Genomic DNA, 17,213 nt, shown 5'->3' with positions numbered 1-17,213 from the left:
GTCCAAGCAGCATGGCTAATGTTGATGTGGAATTGGATCGTGAGGTCTACCTGGCCCCAGACAATATCTTTTTCACTCTAGGAGATTTACTGTGGAGTAGGTAAATCAGAGTTGATTATTCATTTTCAGAAACAAAATCATTTACTTGCTTTACAGGAGGAGTCCTTTGAAAAGCAACTTTCATACGGTGCATTTAACATAAAACCCTGATTATAAAGATTCATTTGGGGAGAGGTTTCCAAAAATACTCCTTCCCATCTGGGTGGCGGTAGCACTGTCTCAGAGCACCGTCACGGGTATGTTTAAACATCGACTTGGACAAAAGCTTATCGCTCTTTCCTCTGCAGCAATACCATGTATTCAGTATCTGTCAGTGGTGAGCCAAACAGGCTTCGGTACTGAATTTGAATCCCAGCTCTACTGCTTACGAGCTATTTGAGCTAGGGCAAGCTACTTAGCCTCTTTGCATTTCAGTTCCTTCATCTGTGGAGTGGGCATAAACATTGGGGATTTATATATAATGAATGTTGGATCCCTACCCCCGAGCATCACAGAGCAAGTGAAGGATGCCGTTTGTAATCTACCGTGTTTACCCAACGACCTTCAGAGGATGACTTGGCTTCCTAGGTAGAAAGCTCCGGTCAGACTAACGTGGATGGTTTTGTTTCTCAGTGTCAATCAATATACTGATGTTCTGCCTTGTGCTTCAGTCTTGTGTGAACGTTCCAAATGTCTTCAGATCCCATTAGCACCGAGACACTGATGAATTTAAGTTTCTGGAAAAGTTGAGCTCATATCTTGACCCCAGGATGGGGAAAATTCCCCAGAGTCTGACTCTGTGCCTCAGTTTCCCTACCGAGCTAACAAGGTTCTTGTGACCTGGGCAAGCACCCTGAAAGGCCTGAATAGAACAGCATCTGAGGCCAGCTGGAAGGTCAGAAAGCCTCGCCTTCTTTCAGACACTAGGATTCCTTGGGAACAAAGGCAGATCAGTACTGAGATCTGGAGTTCAAGAAAGAGGTCAGGGCTGGAGGGTAAGACTCAGGCTGCAGACCCAAGGGTAGATGCAGTCACCCAGGAGAGGGTGTAGCATGAGATGAAATATCGAGTTTATTGCAGTGATTCAGGCAACATGAAGACCTGCGCCAGTCTATGGCAGTGGGAACAGAAGGAACACTGCTAACGTCAGTAGTCAGTACGATGTGGTCTCCACTGGTTTGGGAGTCAGGCCAAAGAGGTGGAGATGACTGAAAGTTGAGTGATTCCCCAGCCCCTTCCTCTGCCCACTCCAGGCTGAGCAGGTTGCTCCTCACTGATGCTCCCGCTGAGTATCTCCATGGCCAACCCCACAGAGTACTGTAATTTTCTGTGTGTGTGTCTACATCTTCCACATCTCCATCATCCAAGTGTTTATTCACTTCCTTTCAAGTCCCAAATCAAATAGTGTGCCCCTCTCCTCCAGCCCTTTGTGTCTCCCTCATCCTGATTCATTTTTCTTCATAGCACTGTCCAACATAGATAACTGGTTGTTTATTGTCTGTCTCTGCGGACTAGCACTGAAGCTTGATAGAGCGGGGACTTGGCCTGCTTTGTTCATGACTGTGTTCCTAGAGCCCAGAAGAGAGGTTGAGGTGCTCAGTAAACATTTGCTCAGGGTCCCCTGGCTCTTGCATACCCAGGCTCAACATCCCCAGATCTCATGACCATCCTGGCCATAGCCTGGAGACCCTCACCGGACACAGTAGTCCACAGGCTGTCTGCATTGTTCTGTTCTGAATAATTAGACTCTGGTTTCTCTTGATGAGCATACTCTGATGAACAGGTCCAATTACATAATTTGTGGGGTAAAGTGCAAAACAAAAATACGGATCCCTTGTTCAAAAATTATTAAGATTTGCAAGATAGACATAGCAGAACATTCATCCGAGCATGGGCCCTTCTGAGTGCAGGACCCTGTGTGACTACACAGGTCACACATCCATGCAGCTGGCCCTGCAGCAAGGACCAGATCTTAGAAGATTGTAAGTACCAGGCTCAGGGTTTCTATTTTGTCATGTAGAAAATAAGAAACTACAGAAGGATTTGGAACAGCGGTAACATTGAAGGTTTATTTCTTTTTTTTTTTTTTTTTCCTGACTGTAAGCTATAGTCATTGTGAAAATTTGCACAAGTAAGAAAGCCAGTTAATCTCTTCCTCCTCCTCCCTCCTGCCCTGCAGGTACCAAATCCAGAAGTAACCAGTGAACATTTGGTTAATTTCCTTCTCTCTGAATTTTGTGTTTGTTTTTTCTGTGTAACACAGTTCAGATCATACTTCAGCTACAACTTCTTGTCCTGCTTCCCACATGATATGGGAAGAGGACAAGGGGGACTTCTTAAATGCTTGGTTAGGGAGACTGGCTGGAAGCCAGCTTATAGAGCAGACTGGGGGTACATGGTTGGCAGCAGGGACTGAGACAGAGGCACTTAGTGTCCTGGAAGAGAGAACCGAGGAGGCCCTGGATTAAGGGGTTAGAGGACAGGTTGGGAGCTGGGGCCACTCTGATGGGAGGTGACCACAAACCCCACCCCTTTTGAATTTCCTTGACCTGTGGGAAAGAACACTGGAGTCCAGCCCTGTCTTTCAGGGATTCTGCAGATGACAGCAAGCACTGGGGTCATTTCTCAAACACAGTTCTTTGGCGCCTGCCCTCTAAGTCTAGACGTGCCCCACCCTGGCCCCTGGACAGCCTATGGCAATAGCAAATGGAGTCAGTAGCAAACTGGAATCCACGGACAGAGCAGGTGTGGTGGGGTCACAGATCCCAGTGGTCGGTGGCAGACGCCTCAGGGTTTAGATTTGCCTATTTTGTTGGTAATCCCCAGTGCCTGGCTGGCAAAGGGGAGAGTTAACATTGTCATTGGATCCTTAATTGTGCGTTTCATGAATTTTCATGTTTCCGCTTGCAAGCTTAATGTTGCTTTCTTGGTAAGTTTTTTTTGTACTTGAGCATAAGAGCCTTGTAATTACAGAGTGTTGTGGATTGCAGAGGGTGATTAAAATGGATTTCATAAAATCTGAAGCTCCCCGCCCCCAACACAATACCACCACCACCACCAATCCAGTAGGCGGCAGAGAGTAACTCAGACAAAATCCCACGAAGTTCAGAGAATCGGGATGTGAAGGACATGAATTTTCTTCTCCATACTTTTCCTCCCTGGGTCTTGCAACTGCTCCCAGATGGCCCTCCCTCTTCTCCTCCTACCCCTTCCTTTTCTGAATGAAGTCCAGCTATATCCCTGTCCCTTAGCCAACTCTGACCCCCAGGGCTGGAGGCTTTCTCACTCACAGCAATAATAAAACAAGGAGTAGATTTTCATCTTTGCTTTTGCACAGCCATCAAGTGTGTTTCGCTGACCTTCACAATCAGGCTCTGCTCCCATCTGAGAGGGTGGTTCACTTTGAATAGAGGCCTGGATGTTGCTGAAGCCAGCGAGGACCTAAGAATTCCCATTTCAGCGTCTCTCCCTCCCAGGACAAGTTGGTGCTCGATGGCAGTGAGATCTGATCTTCACCTTACTCTCATCAGGGAGGGTGGGCTGGTGCTCCGAGGACATTTAAAAATAAGTGACCTGGGAGTGGCATGTGGAAAGGCGGCAGGGGTAGCTGGAAGGTTTCCTAGAGGAAACAGGGCTCTGCCTTGAGGGACAAGGAGGACCCTGGTGGGATCCCTGGAGAAGGACAGCAGACAGGTGGGGCGTTCAGCCTGGCCAAACCAGAAGATGATGCCGTAGGAATGATCCTCCCTGACCAATCAGGAAACCAAGTCCACATACTTCAATGTGTGTGTGTGTAATATTAGTGCTGGAAGGGACTTGAGAAGTCACCTGAGCCAGTTCCTCCATTTAAAAGAATCTCTACCTGACCATAGCCAGCCTGACCGGCAGAGCCCAGGCAGCCCTTTTGTATGAATTGGGAAATGGTGCTCCTCCCCTCCCCAGGTAAACACAGGTGATCCCAGCCCTGAATCACTCCCATCAGCTGTATGTCCTTGAGCAGTGAACAACCTGCCCAATCATATACAGCCTCCCTAGAACAGAGACTGAAACCGAGTCAAAACCGGGTCTCTCTCAGTTCACAGCTCTCCCTGTGCCCCTTGCCAGGCCAAAATCCCCACCATACTGAGCTCTCCCTGGGTTTCTAAGAAGTTCCCTATGTCTCAGAGCTCAACCACCCACATTCTACAATTTGAATGTTCATATTATTTATACAAAGGTATATATAAATTTTCAGACACAGGTAGGCTCACATGTGTGTATGTGTCCCCTTCAAGGATTCAAAGATAGTATTGCTGATGGCAGAACATGTTGGTGGTTGGGCAGAAAAGGCCACCTCCTCTGCACCCACACAGGGGATGGGCAGGTTGCCACCTGTCTGTGCTTAACACCTTGCCCTCCCATTGTGAACTTAGGGTTCCCCACATGGACAATACTTCTCAAAACTCTGCATCTTTGCACTGACCCCTCTGCCTGGAGTACTTTTCTCATACTGATTCCATACAGCAAATTTCTTCACAGGTGTGCTTCTGCCACACCTCCTCTCTGGGGCCTTCCTTGACCCACCCTCCCACCCCCTTTACCCGAGCCCTTTGTGCATATGCACACAGCATCTGTTGCATGTGTGGTGCCATATTGAATTTGGGTTCCCATGGCAGTGTCCCCTCTAGAGAGTGGGCTCCCAAGGGTGGGCCCATGGTCTAACCTGTCTCTGTGTCCCCTGTGCCCCGTGTACGCCTTAGCACACTGAGGAGGCGCCAAGAATGCTTGTTGCTGGATGGAGCAGATGCCCTTTTGGTGAATGAATTAGCCCTGAAAGAGGAAGGGAGATCCTTCATGGCATGGGCGCAGGAAAATGGCCACAGCTTCATAGCCTGGCAAAGCAGGGGCAGGTGCTTTGCCAACAAAGGACATGTCTCTGATACCTGGTCCCAGATTCTGGTGTCACCCTTCCAAAGCAGACATCCCACCCGTCCTCCCAGGTGGGGAGCCGGTGGAGAGGACAACCTCTTTTTTGCCCTGAACTTTGGAACTTTTGAACTTACCTGAAATGCACATCCCCATGGGCCTGGCTGGGTCCACAGCCTCTGATTCAACTTGTAGGTCCAGAAGCTCAAACAGACAGTCCTTTCCTGTCCTTGGCCAGAACGGTCACAGTTTGTTCTTGCTCAAACTGTTGACAGGAAGAGGTGGCAGCTGCTGAGAAAATCCCCATAATCCATCCCATCTTTCTCTCCCAGCCCACATTCTCCTAGCACGTCCTGTGTGCTGGGCCATGGACCTGAGGCTCCAGGCCGGAACTGCCCACCCAGGGTGCCCAATGTGAGCAAATGGGTACAGAGGGCACAGCTAGCAATCCCCTCTGCTCCAGGGTGGTTAGGGAGGGGGCTGCCAGACAACACAGTCGGGCCTGCTCTCTGTATCCACGGGTTCTGCACCTGCACATGAGGAGGGCTGACTGTACTACAGCCATTTTATATAAAGGATTTGAGCATCCATGGATCTGGGTATCTATCCATGGGGGGCCTGGAACCAATCCCTTCTGAGGGACGACTGTATAAGGGCTGGACAGCTGTGTAGCAGGTTTGCAGCAATGGTAAAACCTGGTCCCACCCTGAGGGGATGCAAGTAAGAGGATCTCTAATAAAACAGGGTGGGCATCAGGCTGTGAGAACAATCACGATGGAGATGCACAAAGGGCCTCAGCTGCAGACAGGGGTTTGTTATTGTTTCTACTAAAGGGATCAGGAAAGACTCTGTGGAAGAGGGGATATTTAAACTAGGCCTCACAGGATAAGTAGAAATTCATCAGCAGGAAATGTCTTTCAGGCCAGAGCATGGAAGGAGGTAGGCAGGAAATAAGGGAAGAAATAACAACAATAATAGCAGCTGTATTAGGCAGCGACAGAGTGCCAGCTGTGGATTATCTCCTTTAATCCTTACTACAACCCTGTGGGTAGCCCCATTTGACAGCTGAGAGATTTAAGGCACAGAGAGGTTCAGTAATTGCCAAGAGTCACACAGCTAGGAAGTGGCAGAACTAGGATTCAAAACCAGGCTTTGTTCCATAGGCCACCTTCTGAGAAACGTTAAACTTCAGATATCTGAGTACCTATTATTTAGAAGGCATTGGATGACGCTTTCCAAATGTGTACTTGTTAAACCCTCTCAGTGGCCCTTTGAAACCTTTTGTGCCCATTTTACATGCGGAGAAACAGAGGCTTAGAGGATTGTTGCACAGCTTGTCCAGATGCCTTGGCTGCTCTGGGCATTGAGCCTCATCCTGCCTGGCTGGCTCCAAAGCTCCCTCCTCTGCATGGCAGACCCAGCCTCCCCGGCTCCATCGGTCTTCTGCACCCCTTGCCCCCTTCCTAGAAGGCCTCCTGGGCTCCCCCCTCTCCCGCCCCGGGGCTCTCACAGCAACAACTACTGCCTCATAAGCCCATAAAAATGAGGCCGGTTCACGGTCAGGCTGGAGGAAGCTCACTTCACGTGACTGCCTCTGCCCTCCCAGCAAAGAGGCCCCGACACACCAAGCCTGCCGAGAAGGCATCACACACACTTGTGCTTGGCCATGTCCATGGGCGAGCTGTATTAATTCATGTTTTAAAACTAAAAAGTGAAATAAATAAGAAGTGACAGTATTTTGCCCCCATAAAAACCACCTGCAGCTTGGGAAGGTAGCCAGCACCTGGCTCTCCTGAACTGCCACTGCCGTACAAGTTAGCATCCGTTCTCAGATACCCAGCTCTGGCAGGAAGCCACAGATGTGTGCCAGTGACTCACTGCAACCCTGGCATCATGATGTGGAGGCGATGGAGTTATCCTGGGCCTCCTGGGTGGCAGAGAGGAAATGGCCGATGATGAGTGTTTGAGTCCGTGTGTGTTGGGGAGGGGGAGGGGACAGAGAGAAGGGAAGGACAGACAGAAAGCAGATCCTCACCTGGACACAGTCACCAAACATGGACCTATTTCTGGGCCAGGTGCATGATGGTTACCAGGCCAGCACCATTGCCAGCCTGGGAGCCCCTGAGGAAAGAGGGGGAGATCTGTTTTATTGTTTGATTAATAATTTGTCTTTTTCCAATCACAAAAGTAATGCTACCTAAATGATGTGTCCTTCTGAGGATATGACATCTGGATGCACATGATGCCTTTTGGCCCTTTTTGGTGATGTTAATTTTGATCACTTGGCTAAGATGGTGTATCGGGATTCTCCAGAGATGCAAAACAAATAGAATATGTATGTTAAGAGACTTACATATATAGAAATGGAGAGAGAGATTGATTGGTTGATTTTAAGGACTGGCCCACAGATGTGGGGCTAGCCAGTCTGAAATCCTCAGGGCAGGCCTGTAGCCTGGAAACTCAGGCAGGAGTTGGAATGCTTCCGTCTTGCGGTAGAATTTCTTTCTCTGAGAAACCTCAGTTTTCACTCATAAGGCCTTTCAACTGATTGGGTGAGGCCCACCCACATCATTAAGGATAATCTCCTTTATTAAGTCAACTGACTTTAGAGGTTCACCACATCTACAAAACACAGTTCACAGCACCACTGAGATTCATCTCTGATTGAATAACTGGAGACTAGCCCTGCCAAGTCCTCACGTAAAACTAACCATCACACATGGTTTTCAGTTCCCCTATTGCCATTTTTCCTTTGCAGTACATAAGTATTCTGTAGGGAGCTACTCCAAGACTATGTAAATATCCTATTTCTCATCAAATCTTTCCCCCCTCAGTTTGGCATCTGTGACTGATTTTTGCTAGAATCAGATTTTACAATGACAGTTGCATAAAGTGCTTTCCCTAGGGGAGGGGACTGGAAACCTGGTTTCAGGCCCCAGCTCTACCATTCAGTCGGTCATGTGGCCTGGGACATGTTACCCAATTTTTCTTGAGCCAGGGTCCTCCCTGCTCAAATAGGGATGACAGTACTTGCCCCAAAGGCTTGGAGTGCTTACTAAATGCAGTAACAGGCACCAAGAAGGCGCTCCATACATGTTTGTGGCATTGAAGGTGTGAAATAGACATACATCCATGCCTCAGTGAAGCAACAGCTGCCTTCCCCCTGGGCATCATTAATGAGCAGAGTGATCTGAGACCACTGGGAAAGCTTCTTCAACAAAATCATCATCTTCTTTATCATCCTCATCCTGGGATACAATGTCAAACCCCACCAGGAATGCTGACCCAGGGAATGTTGACCAGCTAGGACAGAAGACACCGTCTGAAAAACGTTCCCAGAGCTAGCAGCATTCAGGCTGAGTCCTAAAGTCAAAGCCTGTAGTCAGACAGGAGAGGCAACGTGTTCCAGGTGGAGGGAGTATCGTGGGCAGGTAGGGCAGGGGGAGGGAGAGGGGGAAAGGCTCTTTGGGAAACTTGGGTAGGTGTTATTAAATTTTCTACCAAATTACAGAGGGAACTGTCTGTTTGTGTTGTCTTTTTCCCTGTTATTACTGCTATGATTATGATTACTATTCTCAAGTAATGCATAGCTACACTCGTGTGCACAGTAGAAAGCAGCTCATTTTTCTGAGTGAGCAGCAGTGTGGCATAGTGATTACGGTGTGGACTCTGGAGCCAGAATGCTTGGGTTCAAACCTCAGCTCCGCATTTTACTAGTTGTAGTAAAACAACAACAACAACAACAAATTAATTAACTGATCAAATTAATTAACTTCTCAGTGCCTCAGCTTCCTCATCTGTATGATGGGGTGACAGTAATAGTAACTTCTGTTGCGGGTAAGGGGTCAACGACCCACGGTCCACCAGGAGAGAATTCACAGGAGACTCTGGAGTCACAGCACATAGCAAGTTTTTATTAGTTACAGAAACAGCACAGAGGAACAGGACCTCTGTGGACAGAGGAGGGGCTGCGTCTGCAGGTGGCTGGAAGGGCTTTTTTATGACCCACTCCCAGGATGGAATTTTTCCAGCTCACAAGCACGCATGCTCACTCATATCTAGAAATCCCTTGTTTGTACATGGAAAATAAAAGAGAAGGGAGGTGTAAAGCAGGGCCCCAGCATATCTGTTTCAAGGGCTTTTTGAGTTCATTTTGAATTCCTCGTTCCCCTGCCTACCTTGCCCTGACTGGTCCCTATCAACTTCCGCCTAGGGTGGTAGGGATGATTAAATGAGCTTATGTTTCTTGAGGCCTTAGCATGGTAGCTGGCAGGCACAGAGTAATCCATGTGTACTTGTTTGATAAATAAGGAAGTATATTTTAGACATTTATGCAAAAAGTTATTGTTTTCCTTTAAGCTACCCAACAACATAGTCTAATTTATCTCCAATCTACTTACGTTACAGTTTACTTGGCCACGGCCCTGAAGAGCTAGTCACTACCTGCTGTCATAGAAAAAGCCAGAGACTGAGTAGGGGAGGGGTTGGGAGATGCGAGTTCTGGTCCCGTCTCAGCCTGCACTGTGACCTTGAACAAGTCACCATCTCTGTCTGAGCCTCAATTTTCCCGTCTGCAAAGTGGAAGAGTTGAGCCAGATGATATCAAAGAGCATTTCCAACCCGAAGCCCCGAGTGCTGGTGACCGGCACAGGGGCTCTGCTCTCAGGAACAGGCAGGGGCTGGTGTCTGTCTAGCACCTGCTGCATGCCAGGCTCTACTAGGCCCTCCCTCACATGTTATTTGCATGTGGTCCTCACAGCAGCCCTGTTACAGAGGAATTCTATTCTCACATTGCAACTAGAGATGCCAGGGCTCTGAGAGGTGGCTTGGACAGCTGGTCACTCAGTGGAAAAGGGTCACAGCCGGGACTCCAGCCTGGGACTGACTGTCCTCAAGCACTTTCCTTCCATTAGGCTGGCTTCCTTCCAGTAGGTGTTCAGCAAAGGTTTAATGAAGGAGTGAGTAAGTGAGTGAATGAACAAAAGCATCTTAGGCTCAGTTATGCTTGAGAAAATTTCTCCTCCTCCTCCAAGTAGCTGCTTTGAGGCTAGACAGACTTGGGTTCAAATCCTGCCTTTGCCACTTCCCAGCTGTTTGACTTGCAGCAAATTATTTAACCTCTCTGGGCCTCAGTTTCCCAGTCTTTCAAAGAGGAATAATACTCCCTACTTCATACAACTATCTTGAGGCTTGAAGAAAGCACACATGTGAGACATTAGTACAGTGATTAGAATCTAGGTAATGTTTTAAAATATTATAACTTCTTAATTGTGCTTGTGTTAAATCTGTGGTTTTCAGATTTTGAAACTTCATGGAACAGTAAATTTTCAAAGTAAAAGTTGCCAACTTTGTATTTTGCTAAATAAGCGGAGTAAAGTACATGATTAATGTCTTTTAGCACCAATAATTGGTAATGGTAATCAGAGTCCGCCCAGCACTGAGCTGGTTCTCACCACCACCCGGCTACTTGATTACCTCTCTATTGTAGAAAGCTGCCCAGCGACAGCCTTTACCTGTCTGATTTAGATAAATATTTGCCAAAGTAAAGTTTGGGGACTCCTTCAAGTCAGTAACAAAAGCTGGGAGCAGGGGCAGGGGATAGACACTGAGCGGCCTGGCCCACTTGGCAGGCCCCTCCAGCTCTACCCTGATGGAAGTGGTTCTGAACTAGGAGTCAGAAGATGTAGATTTAGCCTCAACTCTACTTCCTGTTTGCTGTGACTTTGAACATGTCCTGCCCCTGCCCTGAGCCTCAGATGACTCATCTCTAAAATAAGGATTACTGCAATAACCCTGGTGGGCCAGCCTCCCAAGGTCATTGTGAAGATCAGGTGCTGCAAAGAGTGGGACACAGATGATAGCCTCGATATGCTGTTTACATTTGAAGGCTCAGCAGCATTCTGATATCTGACTGCAGTGAAGGCCGTTGAGGCCAGAGCTGGGAGAGGCAGGGAGAGAATCAGATTTTGATGGTGTGAAACCTCGAGGATGCTGAAGTCCATGTTTTCACTCATCCTTTGTTCCTGGGCTTCCGCACTGGAGGATTTTACCAACATCAGACTGGATTTAGGGGGGACGCAGGTGACGTGAATTGTAAGGAAGCAGTGACAGAAATAAGAGTTCCAAATGAAGCCAAATTATATTCATTTATTTTACACTAGCTATTAAATATGTTGAGAGGGAGAAAATAGTGATTTCACCCTTTTGAACTGAAATTGGGGTTAGTTGGTGGCTGACACCTGTGCTGTATTAAGTTGTGGGTTCAGTTGGGTATAATTACAGAATTTAATTATAAATTGCACTTTTCTGGCATGTGCATGTGTATTTATTACAAGACAACCTTTCAAGAGTTCACCTTTCAAGATACCTATTTTTTTAAAAAATAATGTCTACCATGAGACTGCTACAACTAAGCCTGCAGTGGTTCAACCACTAGCTCAGGGAGGCTGGGGAGATGGGGTTTAGGACCTTCACAGGGCTGCTTGGCCCTGAGTGCTGGGGTCCTGGGGGCTTTTATAAATCTGTCCAACTAGATAGAACTTGCCCAAGGGATGGAGATAGGCCTGTCTCCTGTCTCTTTCTCAACCCTCTCTGAACCTTGCAAAGTTCTTGTGCACAGTGGGATTCCTCACCTGAAAAGTGGCCGCATTCTTAATGTTCATCCAAAATCCAGTAGTAAGTCCATACCCTTTGGCCCAGTAACAACACTCTCATGCACATAAGTAGATAATCATACAAAGGTAGTTGTACAAAGATGCTCCTTTGCAGCACTGCTTCATAACCGGAGGACTGGGACAACCTAAAGGCCACCTGCATGGGCTGCTTAATTCCAGTAGGGTCACCCCATATACAAGGAAATATTATGTCCCCTTTAAAAACAGGGATGGCCAGCTATGCATATGGGTGTGAAAGGTATCCAGGACACAGTAAGTAGAGAGGAAAAAAGCAGATTACAAAGCAATAGAAATAGATTGCATCTTAAAGAAAAAAAAAAGTGACTGTGTGTGAGCACACACATGCAGAAAATCCCCAGAAAGATGTTAGTTGTGATTCTCTGAGTAGCAGGGACACAGGGGTCTTTATAATTTTCCTTAATGGTTTTCTGTGTTTTTAGCTACAAAAATTTCTTGAGCACCTACAAGACAGAAATCATTGCTTTTGAATGGCTTATAGAGTTATTGGGAAGAAACAGAGAATCAACAATACACAGTTAATTCCAAAATCTGATAAGTGCTGGGAAGAAAATGAGATTGTTAATTTGAGAGAAATTGACTGGGGGCGGGTGAGAGCAACTTCAGCGCGGCTGGCAGGGGATGGTGGCCATTTAAATGAGACTTGAAAAATAAGAGAAAGACACCCAGATGAAACTGGGATAGGAGTGTTCTAGGAAGAAGGAACAGCTAATGCAGAGGCCCTGAAATGGAAAAGAATTTTGTACGATAACCAGGTGCTATTTCTATAATCAGAAAAAAATTTTTATTCAAATGTCTGCTTGATCCATTCAAAGAAAACACAGGACAAATCGAAATCCTCTGGTTGCGGGGACCCAATCAGAGAGCAGTGGGAATAAGACAGCGTCACCGAGGAAGGAGCCCTTTGTGTACCACACTGAACGATTCTCCAGAAGGGCATCTCCCAAGAGGCCAGCTCAGGTTTGCCTCACTTTCCTTGAGGCAGTTATTTTCTTTACATTTTGACATTTGACAAGCAGAACGTGTCTTACCTCAATGTGTCAATGACGCACCTTGTGTTTTGTGTTTTTTCTTGAGAAGGCTGTTATTGAATTGATGATGCTTCTTAAGTTACTGGTGTCTTTGGACTGATGAAGTGCAGGGGTGTACACGAGTGATGCTAAGATGGAAGGAGCTTGGTGGAAGTCAATGCTTCCTCCCAAATGGGAACATTTCGGGGCCACAAGGATGGACTGTGTCTTACAGCTCTCTGGGCACCCCAGAGCGCCAGCCATCGTCAAGCCTTGTGCAGGGCACTGGGGTACAGAACTGCTTAGCGTGGCCCTGGCCAGCTCTCAGGGAGTGGCTAGAAAGGGAGAGAGGCCTGTAACAGTCAAGTACAACCCTACTGTATAAATGCCGGGGTGAGGAGACGCCCTGGAAGCTGGGGGAGCCAGAGGTCGTACCCTTGACCCCAGGCTGGGTGGGACAGAATAGCGTGAGAAAGCCCCTAAAGAGATTGCCCGGCAGACAAGGCAGGAGAGGCATCAAAGCAGAAGGACGGAGGTACCGGCCCGCGTACACAGGCCACGGCGTGGGAAGACTGCAGGGCGGGGCGTGCACGCACAGCACCCTCCTCTGGAGATTGTGCTGAGCCTTGGCTGCACGGCCAAAGGATTGGAGACCTGGAAAGATATTAAGCCAAGAAGTAACATGGCCACATATCACGCTGTCCAGTATGGTAGCCACCAGTCATGGGTGGCTATTTAAATTAATTAAAATTACATAACTTTTTAAGAACCCCAGAGAACACCTGACCAAAAATGTTAGAAACCTCAGTCCCTCGGTCGCACCAGTCAGATCTGCTGTGCCCCACAGCCGCGTGTGACTAGCTGGATATGTGAACAGTGCAGTTACAGAACGTGGGTACATGACAGAAATTTCTTTTGGACAGTACTGCTCTGGAATGATCGCTGGGGGATGGGTGGGCAGATGGATGGACAGACGAAAGAGGGAGCAGTGACCACAGCGCTTACCGTGTGGCAGGCACCATCTAAGTGGCTCGCATGTGGGGTTCCTTGAACCCCCACTGCTCCTTACAGATTCACAGGCAGGTCCACTGGGGGAGACAAGGGCAGTGGGCCATGCGTCAGCTTTTACCCAACTTTTCTTTAGCTCAGATTCTGGCTTCTCCTGAATCCAGGGTTCTCTTGCTTGTATTTTTAAAAAGTGCTGGAGTCAGTCTTGCAAAAAAGGCAGTGAACTCACCAAGTCATCGTTGGCCAAGAAGGTGTTAAGTGGGCATCCTCTAAGTTCCGTGCTGAGCACGACGCAACCTTGCCAGCATGTCCCTCCACATGTCTAACCTGGACTTCCAATTGATGGCAGCAGTTGCTGCCTGTTTCTTCTGTTTAATTGTTCCCCCTCAGAAAATGGTGGTTGTATTGTACAAATGTTGGGCTTACTCTGTACACTAGGCACGGTCTCAAGCACTTTCCACACTAACTCACTTAATCCTCACAAGAACTCTGTGAGTTTGCTATTATTTTCCCCATTTTACATATAAGAGAACTGAGTCTTGGGGAGGCGAAGTAACTTGCCTAAGGAGCTGCTTTGTCCAGTTAGTAAGTCATGCCACTAGAATTTGAACACATGTTGTCTGGCCCTGGAGTCTGGTTCATAACCACAATGCTCTCATCATAAATCTGGTGGAACTAGAAGACAGCTGCTAAGTGTACTTTCCACCTGTTTTGGCTGGAGTGGTATGAGAACTTGATTCTCTTCCAAGAAACCTTGGCTGCAAGTTATGCCCGGTCATAACACAAATGCCTCACATTTAGGGGGCACTTCATGTCGTTTCAGACTACTTCTCTGCCAGGAGTAGTAACGGAGAGAGTCATCCTACAGTTACACTGTGTTTTCTGGTTTATGAAGCTCTTTCATTTGCAAGTTCTCCTTTCCTCCTCACATCAGCCCTGAGAGGAAGGTGAGGTGAAGTTTATCCACTTAACACAAGCAGATCAGGGAAGAGAAGGCACCTGTTCAGGACTGCTGAGGCCCTCTGGGATGCAGCTGTCTCTCAAATTCCAATTCCATTGGTCAGGAGCCTCTCAGCCTTCTCAGTGGGTTTCAAAGTCAAGCCAGCATAGGCATTGGAAAGCCATGACCTAGGTGCCAGGACTAGAGTGGGCCAAGGTCAAGACGCAGGCAAATAAATGAAAATAACTTCAGCAGGGAAGGTGTAGCTCAGTGGTAGAGTGCTTAACATTGCAAGAGGTCCTGGTCCTGTACCTCCATTAAAAAAAAAAAAAGTAAATAAATAAATAAACTTAATTACCTCCCCCTTCAAATAATAAATAAAATAAAAATAAAGTAAATAATTCTATTAAAAACTGTTTAAAAGTAAGCATGCAAACTAACAAGAAATCAAGTTGAAATCATTAAAAAAAATTTTAAATAACTTCAGAGTCACTCAAGACTTCCACTTACATTTCTCGGATGTTGCAAGAAACACCAAATCCACAGCAAAACTTCTTGAAATCTGCCTTCTCTGTGCTCCCTCCAGACAATGGCTTCTCCTGTATCTCTTTTATGATATTTATTATGAGTTTTTTCATAGTAATACTCTTTCATAGTGAAGAATATTTATAACATGTGCATGGTATAAAAAAATAATGATAAACTTGCATGTTAAACTCGCTGGCTTAAAAGACAAAGCGTGGTACAGAACAGGCCTTCAAAGCCCTGTGGAGCCCCCTTCCCAACCCCTCATCCAAGGGGGCTGCTCTCCTGCAATTGTTCTTTTGCTTTTCTTTATAGTCTGTCTTGGTCAGCTCCAGCTGCTGTAACAAAATACCATAGACCGGGTGGCTTATAACCTACAGAAATTTGTTTCTTGGAGTTCTGGAAGCTGGAAGTTCAAGACCAAGACACTGGCAGACCCAGAGTCTGGTGAGAGCTCACTTCCTAGCTTATAGATGGCCTTGTTTTCACTATACCCTCCAGTGGCAGATGAGGGTAAGGGAGTTCAGTGGGGAGTGTCTTTTTTTTTTTTTATTTTTTGCTATCTAAATTTATTTTTTAATGTTTTTTAGCATTTTTATTGATTTATAATCATTTTACAATGTTGTGTCAAATTCCAGTGTTCAGCACAATTTTTCAGTCATACATGGACATATACACACTCATTGTCACATTTTTTTCTCTGTGAGCTACCAGAACATTTTGTGTATATTTCCCTGTGCTATATAGTATAATCTTGTTTATCTGTTCTACAATTTTGAAATCCCAGTCTATCCCTTCCCACTCTTCGTGCCCCTGGCAACCACAAGTCTGTATTCTCTGTCTATGAGTCTATTTCTGTCCTATATTTACACTTTGTTTTTGTTTGTTTGTTTTTGTTTTTGTTTTTTAGATTCCACATATGAGCGATCTTATATGGTATTTTTCTTTCTCTTTCTGGCTTACTTCACTTAGAATGACATTCTCCAGGAGCATCCATGTTGCTGCAAATGGCGTTATGGTGTCGGTTTTTATGGCTGAGTAGTATTCCGTTGTATAAATATACCACCTCTTCTTTTTCCAGTCACCTGTTGATGGACGTTTAGGCTATTTCCATGTCTTGGCCATTGTAAATAGTGCTGCTATGAACACTGGGGTGCAGGTGTCTTTTTGAAGTAGGGTTCCTTCTGGATATATGCCTATGAGTGGGATTCCTGGGTCATACAGTAAGTCTATTCCTAGTCTTTTGAGGAATCTCCACACTGTTTTCCATAGTGGCTGCACCAAACTGCATTCCCACCAGCAGTGTAGGAGGGTTCCCCTTTCTCCACAGCCTCTCCAGCATTTGTCATTTGTGGATTTTTGAATGACGGCCATTCTGACTGGTGTGAGGTGATACCTCATTGTAGTTTTGATTTGCATTTCTCTGATACTTAGTGATATTGAGCATTTTTTCACGTGCCTTTTGATCATTTGTATGTCTTCCTTGGAGAATTGCTTGTTTAGGTCTTCTGCCCATTTTTGGATTGGGTTGTTAATTTTTTTCTTATTGAGTCATATGAGCTGCTTATATATTCTGGAGATCAAGCCTTTGTCGGTTTCATTTGCAAAAATTTTCTCCCATTCCATAGGTTGTCTTCTTGTTTTACTTCTGGTTTCCTTTGCTGTGCAGAAGCTTGTAAGTTTCATTAGGTCCCATTTGTTTATTCTTGCTTTTATTTCTTCTAGGAGAAAATTTTTGAAATGTATGTCAGATAATGTTTTGCCTATGTTTTCCTCTAGGAGGTTTATTGTATCTTGTCTTATGTTTAAGTCTTTGATCTGTATTGAGTTGATTTTTGTATATGGTGTAAGGGAGTGTTCTAGCTTCATTGTTTTACATGCTGCTGTCCAGTTTTCCCAACACCATTTGCTGAAGAGACTGTCTTTATTCCATTGTATATTCTTGCCTCCTTTGTCGGAGATCAGTTGACCAAAAATTTGTGGGTTCATTTCTGGGCTCTCTATTCTGTTCCATTGGTCTATATGTCTGTTTTCAGTGAGGTGTCTTTCAAAAGGACACTAATCCCATTCATGTCGGCCCCACCCACATGACCT

General features: G+C 46.2%; 1 protein-coding gene across 1 annotated transcript in view; it reads left to right on the top strand.

The window, feature by feature from the left end:
• TENM4 (teneurin transmembrane protein 4) overlaps nt 1-17,213 on the top strand; it is a 2,614,134-nt gene that overhangs the window by 2,195,543 nt on the left and 401,378 nt on the right. The gene's annotated exons all lie outside the window — the stretch shown is intronic.

This window comes from Camelus ferus, chromosome 10 (assembly GCF_009834535.1).
Source record: "Camelus ferus isolate YT-003-E chromosome 10, BCGSAC_Cfer_1.0, whole genome shotgun sequence".
Taxonomy (NCBI): domain Eukaryota; kingdom Metazoa; phylum Chordata; class Mammalia; order Artiodactyla; family Camelidae; genus Camelus; species Camelus ferus.
Note: the sequence above shows the minus strand (reverse complement) of the source record. Positions and strands in the feature narration are given on the sequence as shown.